The sequence below is a fragment of the Marmota monax genome, unplaced genomic scaffold (assembly GCF_021218885.2).
Source record: "Marmota monax isolate L192 unplaced genomic scaffold, Marmota_monax_Labrador192_F-V1.1 WCK01_AAM20220418_F8-fsc00029, whole genome shotgun sequence".
Classification (NCBI taxonomy): domain Eukaryota; kingdom Metazoa; phylum Chordata; class Mammalia; order Rodentia; family Sciuridae; genus Marmota; species Marmota monax.
Window position 1 is genome coordinate 5344234 of NW_026693024.1, and position 14792 is coordinate 5359025.

General features: G+C 47.3%; 1 long non-coding RNA gene across 2 annotated transcripts; it reads right to left on the reverse strand.

Annotated features, from left to right (window-relative positions):
* Positions 1–1628: 1628 nt before the first annotated feature.
* Positions 1629–13745, reverse strand: LOC124098699 (uncharacterized). Of its 2 annotated transcripts, none has more exons than XR_006853670.2 (5): positions 13462–13745; positions 12885–12958; positions 11640–12193; positions 3567–3705; positions 1629–3395 (listed from the first exon to the last, which is right to left on the reverse strand). It is a non-coding gene; the product is annotated as an uncharacterized LOC124098699 (long non-coding RNA). The 2 variants fall into 2 exon arrangements; XR_006853671.2 differs by having other exon boundaries at positions 12885–13044.
* Positions 13746–14792: the final 1047 nt, after the last annotated feature.

Below are 14792 nucleotides of genomic sequence, written 5' to 3' on the forward strand. Positions count from 1 at the left end.
GAGCCAAGAACAATTAGCAGCCAAATTCTTAGCACCCAAAGGAGGGTTGGGAGAGAGAGCTGATCACACTGAGGCAGTGAAGGGATCAGTGTTGGGGACCAAGATCATCTACTAAAAAAAAAACCCAGTAGACTAGAGGAAGGGGACCAGGTGGAGGGAGGGGGAGGGAAAAGAGAGGTCCTGGGGAATTAAATTGACCAGATTGTTATGTGCATGTATGAATATGTTGCAATGGATCCCGCTACTATGCATCATCATAATACACCAATAAAAATTTTTAAAAAGAATATTTGCTAAAGTTCTCTTCTCTTTGTTATAATATAATTTGTTATATTCTCTTTGGATATCTGGTGTCCTCAAAAGTTCATATGTTAGACAATGCAAGAATCCTTAGAGGTGAAATGATTAGATCATGAGAACTATGACCTAATCAGTGAATTAATCCACTTGAATGGATTAACTGGGTGGTAACTGAAGGCAGAAAGGGTGGTTGGAGTATGTGAGCTACTGGGAACGTGACTTTGGGTTTATATTTTGTCTCTGGTGAATGGAACTCTTCCTGCTTCCTGCCTGACATGAACGGAGAGCTTTCCTTCATCACACCTTTCTGCCATAATGTTCTGCCTCACCCTGGGCTCAGAGCCAACCGAGGACTGAACCTCTAAAACCATGAGCCCAAATAAACTTTTCCTCTACTAAGTTGTCCTTGGCAGGTCTTTAGTCACAGCAAAGAAAAGCTAATTCAACATCATCTTCCTAATATCGAGTGTTTCTAAAGAACCCTGTACTACCAAAGATCCATGCGTACAGCAAGAATTTAATAAAATGCCCAGGAAAGTACCGTTAGATACTTTTCTCACTAGCCTTTCAATATTATGATTTATGTTTTTATCTTACTCCTATTCGTAACTCATAATAAGAACATAATTTTGTAGATTTTTTCTCCTTGTGAAATCCCAGTGCGTGGACAGATATCTGGAGGCCCCAGCACCATTTTGATAACTGCCAGTTTGAACTTCCTTAGAGAAGCCAGACGGCCCTGGTCTGGTCCCTTCCACTAGTGGTGTTTGGGTCTCTTGCCACTTAACTCAGACTCTAGTCTCCCCAGTATGAAGAAGCTTCCAGGGTGCGGCACAGCTAAAATCATAGCCTCTGCCTCAGCTTTTCCCACAAAGGCAGTAAATAAGAAAGCTTAACCTCGTTAGGTCTTTTCTACCCAATGGTGATTCCTGTTGGTTGTCTTCATCCATTAGAGGAAGGCTCCTCCAAGCCCCAATCACCTCCTCATCTGTACCTTTTCTATCCTATCTTAGTGGAGAAGATCACCACTGCCACCTGTTACGCCTGACCAAATCACAGTCAAATGCCATGTGATGATGTTTGGGTCAACAACAGACCACCCACATGATGGGAGTCCCATAAGATTATAATGGAGCTAAGAAATTCCTACCACCCTGGAATTGCGTAACTCTATGCTCAACTCCCATCTTTGTGGTGATGCTGGCGTGAGCAGATCAACCAGTCGCATAACCTGCCAGTTGTATGAAAGTATAGCCCACACAATTACACACAGCATACAAGACTTGATAATGAGCATACGCAACTATGTTCCTGGTTTATGCATTTATTATACTAGACTTTTAATTATTTTTTTAAGAGTGTACTCCTTCTGTTCTTAAAAAAAAAAAAAGTGTACAGTAAAGCAACATGCCTGTGACCCTGGTCTTGTGTTTACTGCATCTCCTGACTGCATCCAAAGGTCGTCCTGAGCGACTGACCTGGACCATCTGCGTTTGTGTAAGTACACTCCGTGACATTCACACAATGACAAAATCGCCTAACAGCACATTTCTCAGAACTCATCCCGTCGTTAAGCCGGTGCATGGCGGTGCATGACTGTGGTAAGTCTGCAGGAGGAAGCAGAAGTTGGCTTTGCCCGTCCCCATAGCAACAAGCGCCCTAGAAGCCTCTCTTCTGACCCCAAGGGCTCTCAGTTAACCACTGCTCCAAAAACCCCGGTTTGTACCAGAACATTACTTTTAAAAAGGCATTCAAATAGAGTTTGAGGAGAATTTTACAGAGCTATAAAGCAGTGATTTGTAAATATCTAAGGTTTATGATTATGGTCCTTAATTTACCCCATAATCATCATCATCTTAACAATATGATGAATGACACGCAAGTCTGTCTCTGGGAAGATTTATATATTTGAGATGTAGAAACATTTAGAGAAAATGATACCGTGTGAAGGATCTTCATGGGTAAAGGTTTGAAGGGGGAATTGGTGCGTCAGGCACTGAAGGGCTCGTCTGTTCCCTGGGGCTGCGGCGTGATTCTTAAAGAGCCTGAGAAAGCTGCTGACGGACTTTTTTATTCCTCTTCCTGAAAGACAGAGCACTTTTTCCCAGGTAATGAGTCTCCATCATCGGCTCTTCTGCTTCAGGGCTGTCCAATTCCATGTGGACACCATCGCCATCGATCACCTTGTGGCTTAAAATGCACCTATCAGAGACAGCTCATGGCTGAACCATGGGCCACAGCTGAGATCAACCAGGTTGCTTGGCAGAGGGAAACATCTGCACTGTCAGCCGCTCGTTCTGTGGCGCATTTCATTCACTTGGATAACCTATGGTTACTGCTGCATCTCCCAAGTTTGCCCCTGGGAGATGCCATGAAGTAAGGCACTGAGTGACTGATTCCGTGCTTAGTATGTGAGAGTTTGAGTCAATCTGCAGCCGCCGCATGAAGGATGGTCCTTCCGATCCTGGAGTCTTTTCATGTACATGTGGACCATCAATAAAACTCACGGAGATAGACAGCAAGGCACATTTAATAAGGTGGAGCGCCTGCAAGCCAAGGAGGCTGGATTCCTGTCAAGACTCAAGTCAGTTTAACTCCAAAGCCAACATTTGCATTTTCCCAATGCCCACATCTAATTAAACAGAAGGCTGATTCTCCTGTTGGGGTTCATGAAAGTTCAAGAGCATGCTCGTCTTATACCCACCAAAGCAAGGGGGATCCTCTGTCTTGTCAGGCATTTTCTGCAGGGACACTGGTAGCAGCAGAGAGAGGTCCTTTTCCCCAATGTTTGGAAAATGAGCACACGGACCAACTCCAGCATCCTGGGCTGGGAAATCAGAGCTGCACGTGGCTGCTCTAACCTCTCTCGGACCAAAACTTCCAAATCTGACATTTTCACAGAATTGTGAGGTGGGAGGATACATATATCACAAAGAGCTTAATCCTCTCTCCTCCAGTCCTGGTGCCTACCCATCCCACATGATATGCACCCAGACAACCATGTGTGCCAGATATCCACAGACTTTAAAAGAAAAAAAAATACCTTCCATGTCTTTATCTTCCAGGGCAAACATTTTTATCCCAGGAGTCTTCATCTGAGGAGGAAAGAGAATCAACAAAGAGTCATAATCTGCAAACATAGTACTACAGCCATTTTAAAAGCAAAACAGGAAAGTAATTTCCCCCCCAAACCATGGCTCTGGATCTATTGCAAGACAAGACTCCATTTCTGTGTTCGTATGAACAATGAACCTTGGATTCCTAACCTGTGCTCAGAAAAGCCAAGTAACTCTTGTGGAGCTGGTGGAAGATGCTGGTAGCAAGAGCGGCTCTGAACTCTATGGTAGGCGTATAGAGCCTGGGGTGCTCCTGAAGTCCAGAGTAAAGTCAGCCAAATGGACCAACCTAAGCCAAAGAGAGAAGAACAGGTCAGCTGGCCATTTCAGAAGTCACCAACACATAAAGAGAAGAAAGTCTAGACCAAGGAGTCTGAAACTTAGCATGCATCAGAATCATCTGGAAATTCTGTTAAAACATCAGCTGTTTGAGCCTTATCTCGAATTTCTGAGTCAGTAAGGGTGGGGTAGGGTTGGAGGATTTTGTGTTTCTAACAAGTTCCCAGGTGATGTGCTGGTCCATGTACGGCTCTTAGAAGCCATTGATCTAGACCTGCCAGCGACCTGCTTTGCACTCTCTGTCCTCTGGATAGCACAGAGGTTGCTAGGGGCAGGGAGGTATGGAGGTGGCAGAATAATGAATACATATTCGGATGCACATGGTACCAAGGTTTCACTTTCTAGTTTCAGTTATTCTAAAGTCTAAAACTTTTAAATGGAAATTCACAGAAATAAACCATCCATCCGTTTTAAATTGGGCACTATTCTGAGTAGCATGATGAAATCTTATGTCATCCAGTTCCATCCTGCCCTGGACATGAAACGGGACTTTGTCCTGTATATTCACACTGTATAGGCTACCTGCTCAGTAGTCACTTACTAGCCACCTCAATGATCCACAGTGCTTGTATTCAAGGAACACTTATTGTACTTAATAATGGCCCCAGAGCACAACAGCAGAGATACTGGCAATTCAGATACATCAGAAAGAAGCCATAAGTGTTACCTCTAAGTGAAAAGGAGAGTTTGTCATAGAAATGTTATACGTAGAAAACAACAGAGGGTATATAGGATTCGGTAATACCTTCAGTTTCAGTCATCCCCTGGGGGTCGTAGACAGGGTCCTCCTGCTGACAGAGGGGCTGATGTACTCAGCAGTTCTGTATGATAGGAATGGTTTCCCAGCTTTCTGATGAGCAAAGTTGCTCAGAGAGACTATTTCTCAAGTCCACACGGTTAGATTTTATTGGCATCTGATTTAATCGACCTCGGTGGGGGGGCTGAGTATCAGATTTTTATAGCTTCAGGGTGATTGTAATATACAGTGAAGATAGAAAGTCGCCAATTTGGAATTTTCACATTTTGAATGAGCAGCCCAAACAAGAGACCATGGACAGCATCCCATGAGGACTCTTCCCCAGGATCTGCAGAGGACTGGGAGGGTTACCAAAGTCGTCTTTTCATGTTCTGGACTTAGAGGATCTGTGGAAGGAGACGCTGGTAGGCAAAGATATCAAAGTTGTTTTTAAGATGGAAAATTTAGATATCCTTTCAGGCTACTGATTTCTTCCAGCTCTGTTGAAGTAGTAGATTCAGATTCTAGAACTATCAAGAGAGTCCTGATTACCTATCATACCTCCTACTCAGGTGCCAACCCCCACTTTGTTATGACTCATCTGGTCCTCACTGTATCAGCCACGGTCCCTGCAGGAAACCAATGGCCCACTCAGAGTGTGTGATAATCCAAGAGTTCTCCCACAAAGAGGCTACTCAGAAAGTCAGGGGACAACTGGGAAACCACAAGAAACAGCATTGATTCCAGAAGGAGAAAAGTGTAGATATGTCTATTTTGAGAAGAACAGTGACCTTTGGTTAAGGTCCACCTGAAGCTGTTCCATAAGCAGGAAGCTGGGAGAGTAGAAGTCCCAACACAGCGGTAGGTATTGGTCAATGACCTACAGCTGAATGTCTGGGAAAAAAAAATCGTAGCATTCTTTTGGTGTAAATAGTCTTCCCATGACCTATTTAAAGCTACCAAGTTGAGGTCACTAGATGCTGAATTGACAACAGATGTGCACGATCAGCTGTCACGAGCTGGTATGAGCAGTCTCCAACTACCCCACCCTCACTTGTGCTCCCTCATTTCAATCTCCATCTGGATCTGCCCACTGAGCACACCATCTGAAGGTGGTACAGGTGGACAGGGTCTCAGCCTCCAGGAGCAGGGAGCATCAACAAGAGGAAGAGGGAAGAAGAGTTTCACAAAGATTTCTTAGAAGAATTGATTTAGCCTTTTCCTTCGGGCTCCTTGGGCTTCGATGATCCCTCTACCTTCCCGGTCCAAGCCTTTTCCTAGTTGTGCCCTGAGATGCTTGTGTGATGCTTAAATGGCCCATGTTATAATGCCAACAGCATCCGGACGGGTTGAAATTTGAAAGGTAGGAGGACATTCTCCTCAAAGACGTGAACACCCTGTTTTTGTTTTTATTTTTATTTATTTATTTTTTCAATGAAGAGAATAAGTAAAGGCAATCTGTTGTAGGGTTGAAAAGCACACAGTGACTGAGCCTCATGTGAGTTAGAAACTGCAACCTAGGCCACTTGCTCCTGGTCCATTGGATAAGCATTCACTGGGTCCCTGCTGTGTGCAAAGAGATGACAGGAGCTGTTCCCTCTAGTAGCATTGAGCTGTTCCCTCTATAGCATTCTAGGTCTTTCAAACTGAGGGGATTTAATTCAGGGAATTTATGACAGAGGAATGGAAGAGCTGGAAAGCAAACAGGAGACAGGTTAGAGACAAAGCAAGCAGATACTACTCCTAGAACTTGGGGAGCAATGGAAGAAGATGTGGTTGCCAGAGTCTGAAAGTTCTGTGGGGGATACCACACACACAAAAAGATGCAGCTAATTAGAAAAAAAAAATCTACCAGGCGAATACTCTGGGTCTCCCTTCTCTCACCCTCTATTCTCTCACTTATTCTCATTGGCCAAACCTACCCAGATGCTTAGAAATGTAGTTCTGTCTGTATGGAGCAGAGGAAGAAGAGATGCATGTGAGCACAAACAGGCCCTTGAGTAGCATAATTCTTGTGGTGCATCTGGACATGTTACCCACACCAAGCAGATAACTTTCTTTGGTCAAGGAATCCAAGGAAATAAATCAGTCACTATTGTATTGAGCAGTCAGAATGAGCTCCGTCAGTCCAAATTCTAGGCACCTGTGCCATCAGTCTCTTACAGTTAGGTAAATGTTAGGGTTCTCCAGGGAAGCAGAACCAACTGGGAGGTCAACAAACGGAGATAGTTGATAGGTAGGTAGATGGATGCAGGTCTAAAACAGGGAGTATATTATTGGAATTGTCTCACATGATTATAGAGGCCAGAAAGTTCCATGATCTGCATCTGCAAGCCAGGGAACCAGGAAAGCTGCTGGTGTCATCTAGTCCAAGTCCTAAGGCCTGAGAAACAGAGGCACCTATATCTAAAGTAGAAGAAGATGGATGTCCAGCCCAATCAGGCAATGAAATCACTCTTCCCCTGTCTTGATTCTAACTGGTACCTCAACAGATTGGATGCTGCCCACCCACAATGGTGAGGGTGGTCTTACTTACTTAGTCTACTGAGTCAAATTCCAATCACTCCCAGAATACCCTCACAAACACACCCAGAAATCATGCTTTACTAGCTCTCTGGATATCCCTCAGACTAGTCAAGCCGACACAGAAGTTAACCATCAACTTATGACATCTTTCCACCCTCCTCCTCCTTATGCAGGACACAAACCACCACGTAACTTCTGGTACTCAGCAGGTGGATCTCCAAATTTGGCTCTGATAGGTGACCTTATATAAGCAGACTGCTTAATGCAATGTCCCTTATTCTCTAAACTCTCTGTTACATTTAGTGAACGTTGATATCTCTGCTTTGCTGGAGTGAAAACTGACCCATAGTGAGTTGTTGACTTGCTTAAGGTCACGGAACGCATTAACAGGACTTCCACAACTGGAACCCAAAGCTCCTGAGTCATGGTCCAGGGACCAGTCTGGTTGCACCGTGTGGCCCTTTGTGGCTATGAAAAGATCCATCTCTGGAGAAGGCCTCCTTCAAAGTTAGCTGAGATGAGGTGGGCATTCGCACTGTGCTTTGTGCCTTGCTGGGCAGCATGCCACCTGTCCCTTGTTGGGTGAAGTGACTCTTCAGTGGACAAGAGAGTCACTCTCTCCCCTGAGGACAGCTCAAGGAGGACTTGAAAAGGAGCCTTGGATGCCACATACTCAGATCAACATATGACACAGCTATTGTCTTCTACACTGTAGCCTGATCTGCCACAAGCTGAGAAAAATATTTTTTTTTCAAATGTATGACTATTTGTAGGATTTGTCCGTTTTCTTTTGATGTTGAATGTTCTTCTCTGATGTCCTATTTCCAGCTAACAGCAGGAGGTCACTGGACATGGAATTGGAAAGATGTGTACAATTTGTATTCAGGGTCTGAGGCAAAGGCAGGCTCCAGTCCACCCCTGCCCTAACCTTATTCTCCCCTACCCACTGCCTAATACCCCACCTCCAGGCAAGGGTTACCAATTCATACTGATCACACATTTTTCCACCCAGAGCTCATCATGGGTGATGCGCATCTAGATGAAGTAATATTCTGATGTCCTGGTGTATGAAGTGGTCTTGGATGCTATCTTGGTTAAGTTATGCTTGGCAATAAACAGACCCATCCTCCCAGGCCCTGGGAACACCATTAAAACATCTGGTGCAGTGGTTGAGGACGTAGCTGTCCATGGGTTCAAATCCTTGCTTTGATACTTACTTGCTCTGTAACCTCAGGAAATTACCTATTTTCTCTGTGCCTTAGTCTCCTCATCCAACTAATGAGAATGCTGGAAATGTGGATCTCATAGGTAGTGGGTCCGTCAACTTTCCACTGTTATAACAAATACATGAGATAATCAACTGAGAAGAAGAACGTGTTGGTTTTGGCTCACAGTCTTGGAGGTCTCAATCCATGGTGGGTTGACCCGTTGTCTTTGCGCTTGTGGTGAGGCAGCACATGATGATGGAGCCCGGGGCAGAGAAAGTGCTTACATCATCTCATGGCAGGAGGAAAGCAGAGAGAGGGGAAAAGGAGGGGCTGGGTTCCAATATCCCCTTTAAGAGCACACCCCCAAGGACCTGAGTCCCTTCCACTGGCTCCCACCTTCCAGAAGACTCCACCACTTCTCAATAGCACCATGGACTAGGACCAAGCCTTTAACACACGGGTCTTTAGGGACATTCAAGATCCAAACTACAAGCAGCTACAATTGTTTGGCCGATGTAAAACACTTTTAAAAATGCCTGTAGCCCTTGATAAATGTTCAATGTCATCATTGCTACGTGCTGACAGTTCAAAGGTGCACCTGTAACACAGGAGAAGGTAGATGGTCCATAAAACACCTACAGAATGACAGACTCTCATTTCAGCCACAGACTGCTGAGGGCATTTAAGTCAAGTTCACACCCAATGGGTGAATCTCTTCTTCTGCACCAATTTTTGCTTGAGTACCTCCAGTAGCAGGTATCTCATTGCTTCCCCAAGGTGCTCATTCCATGTTCAGCCCTCTCGGATTTGCATGTGGGTTCCCTTCCCCTGTTGCTGAACCCAAATCAGCCTCCCAGCAAGGCAAAGCTCATTGATCTGAGTTGGACCTTCTGGAGCCACATGGAAAAGCTTGGTTTTCCTGAAGAGAATCAGTTGGCATTCTGGGCTTGTCAGCAGCAATCACAAACTCTGTGGACCGACTCTTGGTGCAAGCTAGGTGCTTGCTACAAGAAAGGAAGCTTGGAGCTCTGAGGAGCTAAACTCCTGGGACCCACCAGATGGTCAGATCCAATCCTGCTCTCTCTCACCAACACTCACTCTGCTCACCACTAGGATTTGCATAGATGAGGTGGAAGGGCCCAGCTCAGTTCTCATACCACCTGTCTTAGAGAGAGGAGTGCACCTTTAGTTGTAATCCAACCAGAATGGCACACAGCAAGCAAAAAGGAGGTCTCAAAAATAAATAAATAAATAAGCAAACCCACCCTACCTCCAAAGTAAGATGGTAGAAGGGTCATGTCTTCTAAGACAATCTTCATGAAGACACTGTCCCGTCCATGGACGGTACTCTTCCACAGGCTAAACTTTCCAAATGGCTCCTTTGGAATATACTAGAGAGCATTTGTGGTGAGGTGTGGCTCAGGTATCAAACTGAGTTCAAATCCTTGGATTCCCCACTTGTGGTCTGTGTGACTTGGGGCAAGTCATTTTGTTTCCGAGGCTCAATTTTCTCAAGCGTTAGGTTGGGATAATAATAATACCTTATAGAGCCATTGGAAAAATGAAATGAATGTGTTTAGAATGGTGTTGCATTCCAAGAGGAAATATCCCCAACATCCTGTCCTCATGGTGCTCACATTCTGTCCATAGACCTGAGTGTCACCTCTGCCCTATGCTTGCTGAACACATATATGCTACAGGTATAAGCATGTGTGCATTTGGCCTGTCTAGCTCTAGACACCTTACCTTGTTCACCACTGTGTTCTGATGCCTGAGGCATGCCAGGTGTTCCACAAACACTGAATGAACCCATGAATAAACCCACATATTCACCACATTGTTTGAAACCCATGTGCAGTGTTAGATTTTCTAAGGTGAAATCCTCCCCTACGTTTCAGCCATATAAAAAGATTGTGTTGAAGTGTCATGAAATCCACCCCCAATTGTTCTTCCTTCTGCAAACATGCGAAGAAGAGGAGCAGTGCTGTTCTCTGGGATGGCAGAGTCGTGTGGATAGTAATTTCTCTAAACAGTCTGGTAAGGAGCAGCCCAGGGACACTCTGGTGGAGACACTGCCCGGGCATCGGAAAGGCCCATCTCATGCTGCCAAGAACCCAAGAGTTTTTGCCAGTACGTCCTCCCCAAGCACGAGAGCTCAAGGCACACGCCGTTCACTCTTCCTGCGTCTGTTCCTCGCTCTCCCTAGGGTGGACCAGGAAAATGGACCTTGACAATGACCTTGATGTGCCCCATCATTACATTTTCAGAGGATTTCTTTCAATGGACTCTTCTTTAAATTTAAAAGCAAGTCCAAAGCGTGGCACTGACGTGGGAAAGATTTCCAAGAGTTGAGGCAATCATCACTCAAATTTCTCAGGCAAGGAAAAAAAATTATTTAAAAACAGAAGTACCTTTCACATGGAAGATCTTGGGAATTGAAGCAAGAGAAGTTTTATTTTTTTCCCCATCGTCTCCATTCAGCCCAGTTCTGGGAACATTGGCCGCACACCCTCCAAGTCCCTAGCACCAGGGCAACCAGACTCCCCCATGAAGGGAGTAGCCACAGGACTGGCCGGGGTAGGCTCTCTCCCTCCTGCTCACTCTGAGACAGAAACCCGGGCCCCTGACCTGAATTCTCCCCTGGCCACCTGCTCATCCCACCTGGGCTGTGTGTGCTAAGCTGTCACTTAGATGGAGTGTCGTCAAATACTGTCTGCCACCTACTTAATTTAACACCTCCACCTTCCCTGCAGATTTTCTTCTGGCTGTGTTCAGGGACTGTGTCACAGATGGCTCGCCAGGAGTGACTCTTCCGCGCCAGCTGTTGGACTCCGGGAGGCTGAGGGAGCCCCGTTCTGTGAGGGCTGACCGGGCTCCTGCGCTCCACCTGAGGAGTTGCCCTAGCAAGAGTCGGCCCGTGTCACCTGTGCCTGTGTCCTCAGGCCGCTGGCTGCTGTGAACACGACCAGCCCATGAGCAGCGGCCATTACAGGGGCAAGCTGAGGCTGCCAGCGGCTCTCTGAAGCTTCTAGATTCCCAGCTCCTCCCTGGCATTCTGCGGGACTCAGTCCTTGCCCACCTCTTTGCATTCTTATTAGAGATAAGGTCTCATGGAGTTGCTTAGCACCTTGCTTTTGCTGAGGCTGGCTTTGAACTTGAGATCCTCCTGCCTCAGCCTCCTGAGTTGCTGGGACTACAGGAGTGCACTACCACGCCCAGCAACACCCTTTCCTTATTCTCTTCCTTAGCATCAATTACAAACCCCTAAACCTACATCTGTGGTCCCCTCTCCTGCCTCCAGATCTGCATGTCCACAGCCCCTCACTGGCCACCTGCACCCAGCAGTTGCAGACACCTCGTGACCCTTAGGCTTCCCACAGACCTTCTCTCCCAGACACTTAAGACTTTGCTCACCTGAAACAGGGTGCCAGAGTCCCCAACTCTCCTCGGAGGCTTCCCCACAGCCATCTGGTCACCAAGTCCTTCTAAATCTCCTTAATAGTTGCAGCTTTTCTAATTCCAGCTGCTTCGCCTTATGGCCCTCTTGCAGATAGAAGGATATAATAACTTCCTCTGACAATTTCTCTGTGTTTAGTCTTAGCACTCTTGCCCCAATCCTTTCTCCAATACACTAGCAGAGAGCAACTATTAAACATGGGTTCAATCATGACATCCCCTGTGCAGGCCCGAGCGAGCCCCAGCACCTGGAAACCATGACCACCATCTTCTTTCTGCTCTTGCTGGTGCCACGCCTCCTTCAGGGCAGCCCACGGTAGCTCATCCAGGGCCTCACACTTCCTAAGAGTCAAGTTCTACTATTGTTCCATTTTAGAGATGAATAAACCAAGGCATGGAGAGGCTCCTCAGCTCTGAAGCGGTTCCTGCCTCCTGTGCCGTCTCATGCTGTTATTTCCTCTAGCAGAAGGCTCTGTTGATCTTCAAACAGCATCTTGCATGGAATCCTAGAACTGAGCATGAAGCTGATTCAAAATGAAGCTCTCGTGATTAAAAGGGGAGGGGGCACAGGACCCAGGCCACGCCCATGTAGTGGGTCCCCCCCTTTCATGGTCCCTTCTTGGAACTGCAGGGCTCTTGGGAGACCTATTTGAAAAACAGTAGACCCCAGGCTAGAATCTGGCTTCGCCGATCTCACAGACATGGGTTCTGGGTCTGAGTTCCAGAGGCTGTGGTCGGCAAAGGGTTAAAGAGCCACCGAGGAGGGGCAAATGTGCTCAAAGTCAGCTTGTAAGAGTGAAGATCAGTGCCAGGGTGTGATGGGGGGTGAGGAGGCTGGGAGCCCAGGAGGGAAATAACAGTCAGAATAGCAGATGCAAGAAAGCCAGGCTCCTGGGGTGGGGACAGGGCCCTGGGTCACATGGTTCACAATAGCAAGTGAGGATGTGTGCAGCTGCCCAGGGGGCACTACCTGCAGGTTGAACTGCCTCCCATCCACCAATCCTGCGGCTCTCGGCTCCCTCCCCGGAGCCCGTACACCTGCCCCTTCTGTCTCCTGCCCTCCCTCTTCCTGCTCTGCTTGGCTGGGGCCAGACTTTGTCTTGCCATTTCTAGGCTGAGTTCGCTTCCCCTCCCCTGGGTTTCCTGAAACACTGCACACACACACACCTGTATAGAGCACCTTGCCTTTGTTTATGGACTTACCTCTGTCCAGAGCCCCCAGTTCCCCTCATCAGAATCCTGGAGGAGAGGGTCCACATCCTTGTCTCTCCAAACTCCTGAGGTGGAGAATCTCAGTATATGAGAGTGGTCAGCTCCAGGCCTGAGGAATGCATTGTCTCCTGCTGTCCCTCCTGGGCAGGGTCTAACCCAAATAGGAGTTTGCTGAGGGAACCCTCCTGAAGCTGCCTGATAATGTCCACACCACTGCCCTTGGATTAACCCAGTTTCCCCCACTCCTTCCATTCAATCCTGCTGACTCCCAGTCCATCTGCCCGAGGTCAGTAGAAAGCCCTGACTGTCAGAGCCAAGCCAGGCCTCAGACATCTCCTGGCTCATCACCCACCTGCTCCAGGTACAGGTATCTCATTCATCATGGCTCTACCTTCCTCTGTCTGCTCAGGCTCTGCTCTTGATTGGCCCCTCCAAAGGAACTCAGTCCACTGTGGTCTCTCCTGACTGCCTCAGGAAGTAGCAGGCTGGGGGGCCAGGGGTGTGGTGTTTGGAACCCACCCCCATTGAATCCCATGAAGCCTCCTTTCTCTGCACCCCGAATTCCTACCTGTAAAAAAGCAGAAAGTAACATTCCCTCCCAGAATGTCACTTCCATGATTCCCACGGGCTTCACGCATTTCACTTAGAACAGCGTCTGGCACAATCAATAAAGACGTCTTAAAAGAGTCACTGAAGAATGGCTGAGTGAATGAGAGAAGGCAGGGCGTGGGAAGGGCCTGGCATCGCCACGCAGCAGTAGTAGTTCATTTAAGTGTCAGGTTAACAAGTCTGAAATAGCAGCTGACACCATTGCCCGCGTCCCCTCCCTTTGTCCTTCCTCATCAGCCCTACTTCCTGGGCTCGTGGCCCCAGGGAAGAAATGAGATGGAGCATAAAGTGAAAAATAGCATGTGACTCTCTCTTCTGGCTTTGATTTCCAAAAGCTCTTGTGGAAAGTCCCTGGCACTGGGGTAAGTACAAAATGGTGAGCGGTGGAATTTGGAGAGAGTGAAATTTCTTCCAGAATCAGAAGCAGACAAGGGCACATCGATGAACACAGAGGTTGTTGAGTCTGCAGGGAGAGACCAGCGCAAAGCTCCCTGGGGGATGAAGTGCTTCTGAAAAGAGCTAAGTTCTAGTTCAGCATCCTCTGATGGCTTGGCTTCATGGGGAGCACCTGTCACCACCACCATCTAGGAGCCCTACGGGGATCAACAAAGCTCAGAAGCCAGGCGGGGGGCTGGGTTGCTGCCCCACTTTTTACTGATCACAGTGTTCACTGTCTGCTGCCCACAGGGACCAAACCAGCACCTTGCCTGTAGGGTCCTCGGGATGTTCTGTGCAGCAGCCCAGTGTGCAATGAGGGGGCGCCTCTCTGTGCCCTAAGACAAAGCTTCTTACCAAATCTCAGGAATCCAATAAACCCAAGAGAAGGAGATGGGGAACCATGGGGACATAAAGCAGTGAGGAGTGCCCAATCAGTCCAGTAGCCATCCCCCTCGAGACAAATCCCAGCCCGTTCCTACCGATTTTACTCTCTTTGCAAAATTCTTTCTCCTAAATTTGCTTCACTATCAACGATGAACCACAGGTCACCACTCCAACTTAAATAGTAACTCCAAACCAGCTCCTATTTGTGGGTGACTGCGTACCCCAAGACTCGTCACGTGTGTGTGTGTGTGTGTGTGTCCATGCATGTGTGCATGGCGAGACCCAGTTGCCTCAATGGAAGGAAGAGCCACAGAGTCTCCCATACTTTGCACACATGCAGAATTCATGGTCCAGTTTATTATGTCTCTTAAAACGTTGAGTTCAAACTGATAGTGAAGCTGCCATCTCTTCCCCAACCCCCTCTCCAAAGGAAGGAGGCTTCTAAGTCCAGCCACAGCTAGGTGGCTG